Source organism: Pyrus communis, chromosome 7 (assembly GCF_041283825.1).
Source record: "Pyrus communis isolate YQ-2024b chromosome 7, ASM4128382v1, whole genome shotgun sequence".
Classification (NCBI taxonomy): Eukaryota; Viridiplantae; Streptophyta; class Magnoliopsida; order Rosales; family Rosaceae; genus Pyrus; species Pyrus communis.
Genome location: NC_142571.1, coordinates 18,263,746 through 18,271,870, shown reverse-complemented (window position 1 = coordinate 18,271,870; position 8,125 = coordinate 18,263,746).

Here is an 8,125-nt window from a genome sequence, read left to right as displayed (position 1 = left end):
AAGAATGAAACTTATCTAAGGCAAACACAACATCAAGAAGTTCTTTTTCAGTGGTGGAGTAGTTCAATTGAGCGTCATTCAAGGTCCGAGATGCATAATAGATGACATGCGGCTGCTTGTTCTTCCTTTGTCCCAAAACAGCCCCTAACGCATAATCTGAGGCATCGCACATAAGCTTAAAAGGAAGACTCCAATCTGGTGGCACTATGATGTGTGCTGAAGTGAACATCTTCTTGAGGTGATTGAAGGCATTCTCACATTCTTCATCAAACACAAATGGCACATTCTTTTGTAGGAGTCGGCATAGGGGTGTAGAGATCTTTGAGAAATCTTTGATAAAACGTCTATAGAATCTTGCATGTCCAAAGAAAGAACGAACCTCTCTCACCGAAGTGGGAGATGGTAAGTAGCGTACAAGATTTATTTTTGATTTATCAACTTCAATTCCCTTTTCTGAAACTATATGACCTAAAATTATGCCTTGTTTTACCATGAAGTGACATTTTTCCCAATTTAAAACAAGGTTAGTTTCAATGCATTGTTTCAAGATTAATGTGAGATTAGCTAAGCAATCATCAAACGAATCACCAAAAACACTAAAATCATCCATGAAAACTTCAATAATCTTCTCAACAAAATCTGAAAAGATACTTACCATGCATCTTTGAAAGGTGGCTAGTGCATTACATAAACCAAATGGCATTCGACGATAAGCAAAAGTACCAAATGGACAAGTAAAAGTAGTATTTTCTTGATCATTTGGAGCTATAACAATCTGATTATATCCCGAATAACCATCAAGAAAGCAATAAAAAGAATGACCGACTAACTTTTCAAGCATTTGATCAATGAATGGCAAAGGGAAGTGATCTTTCCTTGTGGTGGCGTTGAGCTTCCTATAGTCAATGCAAACTCTCCAACCTATTTGGATACGAGTTGGCACAAGTTCATTCTCTGCATTCTTCACCATAGTAACTCCAGGTTTCTTTGGAACAACTTGAACCGGTGAAACCCAATGACTATCCGAAATTGGATAAATCACTCCACAATCAAGAAGCTTGATAATCTTTTTTTTTCACAACTTCCATCATTGAAGGGTTAAGTCGATGTTGAGCCTCTCAAGTTGGTTTAGCCCTCTCCTCTAGAAGTATGCGATGCATGCATGTTGTAGGACTTATCCCCTTAATATCGACTAAAGTTCATCCAATGACTGTTTTGTACTCTTGCAACACCCGAACTAGTTTTTCCTTTTTCACTGTCGTGAGTGATGAAGAGACTATGATGGGCAAAGTCTCTTTATCTCCCAAGAAGATATACTTCAAATGATTTGGTAAAGTTTTAAGCTCGAGGATGGGTGCCTGAATCACTGAGGGTAACAACTTATTAGTAGAAACGGGAATTGGAATTGAGATTGAAGGCTTACCAACATGATGTGGCAATGATTCAAAGGCAGCCACCATCTTGGCCACTTCTTCATAATTGGGCATAGCAAGGAGATCATCATTCCTGCCGTGAGTGTGCATAAGTCTCATTCCTTTTGTAATGGTTGTTTCAAGGGCATCCCCATTTAGGTCTTCAAGGTATTCATGCGCCAACGAATTGAATACATTAATAGAAAAACAAGAATGATCGTCTTTAGGATACCTTATAGCTTCATAAATGTTAAAATCAATAATCTCGCCATCAAATTCCATTGTTAACGTCCCCTTGAACACATCTATCATGGTGCGAGCTGTTTTCATGAAAGGTCTCCCAAGTAGGATCGGCAATGGTGTAGAATGGGCCAAATCTTCCATGTCAAGCACATAAAAAGCTACTGGAAATATCAGGTGGTTAGCCTGCACCAAAACATCTTCCAAAACTCCTTTCGGATGTGCATTAGAACGATCAGCTAGTTGAATAATAACACCATCATTTTTAAGCTCTCCTAGGTTCATAGATGCATAGATAGAGTGAGTAAGGCATGACATTAATGGAAGCACCTAAATCTAGCATAGCATGTTCAAACTTAGTATTGCCAATAACACAAGGGATTGTGAAACTACCTGGATCTTTGCATTTAGGAGACAGTTTCATTAGTAAAACTGCTGAAACATTCTCACTTACTAGTATGACTTCCTTGTTCGATATCCTTTTCCTTGTTGTGCAAAGATCTTTAAAAAATTTAGCATACTTTGGAACTTGCTTGATTGCATCAAGGAGTGGGATATTGACTTGTACTTTCCTGAAGGTTTTCATAATGTCTTTTTCATTATCTTCTTTCTTAGATTGCTTGAACCCACTATGAAAAGGCACATTTGGTGGAATAGGGTTAGAAAGAATTGAATTTGAACCTACCTTACTTGAGTTGGACGGCTTAAGGTCCTTAGGTGGTTGCGGCAAAGGTTGTTCTACCCTTGCCGTGGCTTTGGCATCCTCCTCTTCCTTGAGCATCAGGTTTTCGTCCTTATTTTGACTTGATTTGGATGTTTGTGGGTTGGTTCCAACCTCCTTGCCACTTCTCAACGTGATAACCTTAGCGGTTTCAAAACCTCCATTCGGATTTACAACGGTTGAACTAGGTAGTTTGCCTAAATTGTCCCATGAATTCCGCCATTTGCCCCATTTGATTCTTCAATTCGCCCATCTCCTTGGCTTGGTTTTGTAAGCCTTGCGTCAAATAAGTTAGTACTTGAAGAATTTTATCATTATCCAATGACGAACCTGAATTTGGTTTTGCAGATTATGGTGGGAGTTGTGGTGGTACAAATGGCCTTTGATAGAGTCCCGGAGGTAGCTATCTATATCTCCCTTGTTGATGAGTTTGTTGAGGTTCCCTCCACTTCATACTTGGATGATCTCTCCAGCCCGGATTGTAGATGTTAGAGAATGGGTCATGCCTTGGTTGACTTTGGCCTTGATATCCTATGACATTAGCATTTTCCCATCCTCCATTCTCTATCAATTGAGGACATTGATCAGTGGAATGTCCTTGCATAGTGTACATGCCACAAACACTTGCTCCTTGTACTTTGGATCTATCAACAACCTGTGATAGAAGAACAGAAAGATTAGCCATTTGAGATTGAAGTTCAGAAATTGCACTTACCTCATTCACTTAGGTTTGCCGTGGGGGGTCCCTTTGTCCAACTCCCTCATATTGTTGTGCATTCAAGGCTCGATTGGCTATTAGGATCTTGGCAGCAACCGGGGTTTTGTTAATGAAAGTATCACATGCCGAAGCATCTAGCATTTATCTTTCAATTAGAAGAAGTCCTTCGTAGAAATATTGAATTAGAAGCTCTTCCTTCATTTGATGTTGTAGACAAGATGCAACTAAGGTTTTGAAACACTCATAATACGCTGGAAAGGATTCTCCTTGGCCTTGTTGAATTCCACTAATTCTTTTCCTCAAAAGAATGACTCTTGAAGTTGGGAAGAATTTCTCTAAGAATGTTTTTTTCATACTTTCCCAAGAAGTAACAGTTCCAGGTGCTAATTCAAAGAGCCAATCCTTAGCCTTTTCCAAAAGAGAGAATGGAAAAGCTTTCATCTTCATAATATTACCATCCACGTTGATTGGTGTCATGCTCGAACATACCACTTCGAATTCCTTCAAATGCTTGTTCGGATCTTCCATGGACAACCCATGGTATTTGGGAATATGATGTAGCAAACTGGACTTCAATTCAAACTCATCGGTCTTGCCTTAAGTTGCCATAGGGTATTGAATGCAAATAGGCACGACATTGTCCAATCCTGAGGCTGAAAGTTCCTTGATTGTTCGATTGTCCACAACCATGTCTTGTTCTTCCTCTTCCTTTTCTTATTCTTCAATTTCGGATTCAGAGCTAGAACTAGGGGGATTGGGTTCTGGTTGCTTCCTCTTCCTTCTCAAAGTTTGTTCAAAATCGTCGTCAAACTCCAATATATGTGCAGGAATAGGTTGAGAACGTTGAGTCATAAACTAGTACCTAAAACAAAGAAACAAAACAAAACAAAATCAGAAACACAAGAAAAACAGAAAACTGAAACAAAGGGGAGATTAGCAATTTTGCTAATCCTCGGCAACGGCGCCAAAATTTGATGTGATAGAAACTAACACACAAACTAAACCCTTTTTTTTTTTTTTTTTTTGATAGTTGTAGTATATGAAAGTAGAGATCGTTCTAGGCCGGGGATTAGAAGAGATGCTAATATACACTAATTAGACTCAAAAATAGAAAATTAGATTCTAACAACTCAAAACAAGCTAAACCGACTCAAATAACACAAAACTAAGTTAAATTGACTCAAAACAAGAGCTAAAGAGAAGTTTGGACGAAAATTAAACTAAAAAGACTCAGAATACTAAATGGGGGTTGTTTTGACGAATTTTAACTAAAACTAAGTAAGTTGCAGAAACAAACTAAAGGTTGCATGAAATTGGGTGAATTAAAGGGTGAAAGGCTAGCTAGAGGGTCCTTCTCCACACATGACACATATGCATACAAATCGATTTCTAGTTATTATTCCTATAAACCATGAATGACAATGCTCCAAATTAATTGTGAACTGCACAAATTAACTCTCAGATTTTCCTGGATTCATTGAATTGGACTCAGTGACGCAACCAAATTATTCTTATCAAGTTCCCCATATGAACTGCATAATAGAGATACATATCAAAGATCATTAAGTTCTATGAAAATCATAAGCATTGATAAAGCATTCGTAACTATGAACTGCATAATACTCCTGTCATGGATTCACTTAACACAATTATGACTAGTGATTTCCACTACTTATAAATATAAGTTCATAACCATTAGGTGAAATTCCCTTATATTTTAGCATCAGATTCATGCATGCAAACTAAGTGTGCACCCTTAATCAATATACAAGAATAAGTTATCAATCAAACAGATAAGTAAATTGCATTCATGTTTTATGAAACAATAACTGGAGGAAATCAATTCATATCAGATATATGTTCATGGCTTTGAATTCACCTCTAACTAAAACAAAATTAGTTCCACATGTCTATCATAACTGATAACCAAATTAAAACAAACATTGAACTAAAACAAAGGATAGAATACACCTTGAAATGGTCCAGCAATCCAAAGGCCTTGAATGGCAGGTATGGCTCCAAGTTCTCTTTCTTCTTCCTTCCTTGCAACGTTGCTGCACTTTTTATATTTTTTCTCTGAATTTCTCTCTAAAACTCTCTCTTTGTCTAAATTGCGGCACAATGTGTGTATATATAGGGCAGACACACGACATTGGTTGTGGATGAAAAGGATCAGGGCACCGCACAATTCTTGGAGAAAAGGAATTAAATTGTTTGCATGATTTCAGGACTTCTAGAATCAGATATGCATTGTTAAAACATGATTAGGACTCGTAAATTCAAACGGGAAGGATTTAGAATAGGATAAGGACTCATTTTGCAGCTGGAGATGAGTTTAAATAATGTTGGATTAAATAGAATAATGTTTGGATAATATGAGATAAGATAGGCTAAGATAGGATAAGATTGGATAAGATCTCTTTGTTTTCAGCCGATTCCTTGTCTTCCAAGCCTTAATTTAATTCTTCCAGATTTGTAGCACATTTTTAGCATCATTTGTCACCAAAAACGTCCATCCATTATGCTCCATACACATGCTATCCAATCAAAGTTCAAAACTGCTCCAAATTGCTCCTTTTGGCCATTTATTGTCATCTTTGCCAATTGGACCTACAAACACACGAAAATAGCTTAAATCACTATAATAAATAGAAACTAACTCACTAAATGCAAAGAAACAAGCTAATAAAGTTGCATAAATATGCTCCTATCATCAATAGAAACACATAGAATCTTTGATTTTGTCCTCATTGGTTCGATGGCGGACCCTGGGATTTTAATTTTCTTTTTCTAAGGGACTAATGAAGAAGCTCCCAAGAAGAAGAACGACAAGTATCCGTCGTGAGGCAATTTAACCAACACTTTGGTTCATTGTGAAGGGCAACTAGAACTGCCATAGCAGAAAATCCATCAATAATCTTTTCAATCATAATTCAAGTTGAACTCAAGTGAAGATAAAATACGAATGAGCAATTGAAAATCTAAATGCATCTAAAGTTCTAAACTGAAAAAAAGAAGTAGAAATAGTGAAATAGATTGGTTGAGTATACCAGTTGTACTCAATTAATGTAGCACACTATGACGAATTCATGTTAAGTAATAAATAATAATTGAGAAACAATGTTGAGTGTGCAAACAGTAGATTAACCAGAAACATCTAACCAAAGTGTGCCAAGTAATAGTCAAGAAACAAGTTTTTCATAGTGAATGAGAGAGTAGAAAAATGGGGATTCTTATGGCCGATGAAAGGTAATTAATCGCGGCAAACTTGGCAGTCTTGACTCTCCTAAGCTATTTTTCAAGTTCCAACTTTTGTGGATTACTTTTGACATGCATGTTGATAAAAAATGAACAAAAATGTGATAGAAAGCAACAGAAACAACATGCATGTGGATGGAGACTCCGGAGCAATGTTTTAAAAAGCTTGCCTTGGGGCGCACCTAGGCAGCCTCAAAGGCTGGGCGGGTAGCTTGCCGCCTTTGTTTTCCAGGTGTGGCCTATGACGTCACCGGAGCGCGCCTCAGGGGGTCCAAGAGTTGTATTTTCCCTTTTTTTTTTTTTGTAAAAATACCCAAACCAAAGCCATGCCTAGCCACGAACCTAAGTTGCAAAACCGTACCAGGGAAGAAGATGAAGAAGACAGATGGCAAGGGCTTTCTTTTCTCCTGACTTTTTGTTTTTCAATAATTTTTTTCTCTTTAAAATTTAAATAGTCCCCACTTTGCTAACATTTCTTACCCCGCTATCTTTTTTTTATTCACTTTTATTTTTTATATTATTTATTAGATAGATAGATAAGCATCTTTTTGTGTTTATTATTTATAGAATATGGATATTCTCATAACATTCCAACAAAAAAGAAGAAGATAAACATCATATAATCATATTTCTCTTTTATTTCTCTACAAATTCCCTATAGCAGCTTCATTTAGTCATTCTATTCCTTTAAATTCCCTATAGTAATTGCTTCACTCAACATTTACTTCATTTTAAATTCCCTATAATTGCTCCACTCAACCTTTATTTTCTTTGAATTGCCTGTAATTGCGAAATTCCACCTTTATTTTCGTTGAAATTCCCTATAATTGTGGCCACTTAGCCTTATTTCTCTTGAAGTTCTCTATAATTACTTACAATAAAATAAATAATTACAACATTTTAAGACTATATGACATAGTTTCTAAGTATAACTAGACTTAATAATGAAGAAGATGTTATTATCTTTGATTTAGTTATAATTATACTTGTTTCACAAAGTATTCTATTTTATAAATATAATTATATATATATATATATATAATATATATTAAAATTTTAGGTATCATGAGTAGGGCTAGGCACGGGCAGGGCCGGGCCCAAATTTGGAGGGACCGGACCAGACCTGTATGAAAATGCAACGGGCGAGTCGGGGTGAGTAATGGAATTTCAAATATTGGAACCGGACCTAACCTGACCCATTTCAAACGGGCCGATTCAGGCGGGACAACGGGTGCAATCTTTGTCTTCTCCGATCTAGAGCTTCGCAATCTTGTCTTCTCCAATCAGCAGCAGTCGAGTTGAGCCCATTGTCTTCTTCGATCTGGAGCTTCACAATCTTCGTCTTCTCCAATCTGCAGCAACCGTGACTCGTTTAGTGGGCCTAGTGGCTGCTGTCATGTCGACACAATCAAGGGGTGGGAGGGAGAAGAGAACGAGAATGGAGAAAGAAAGTCAAAATCAAGCAATGAGCAAAACCGATATCAGAAAATTCCCCCAAAATCAAGCACATTTGTACAATCACATAAATCCTATCTCCTATGGCTAATCTAACATTATTAGCTTCAATTTCAAGTCAAAATCAAGCAAATCCAACATAAAAAAATACCCCCAAACCAAAACCCATATTAGAAAATTCCCCCAAAACCCCACAAAAAACCAAACAACCCCAAACAAAATCCTAAAACCCTCGGGAAACCTAAATAAAAACCAATCTGGGTTTTTTAAAAGTTGGAAGCAAGATTGCAGCGAGAGGCTCATCGACCTCAAATTCTTAAC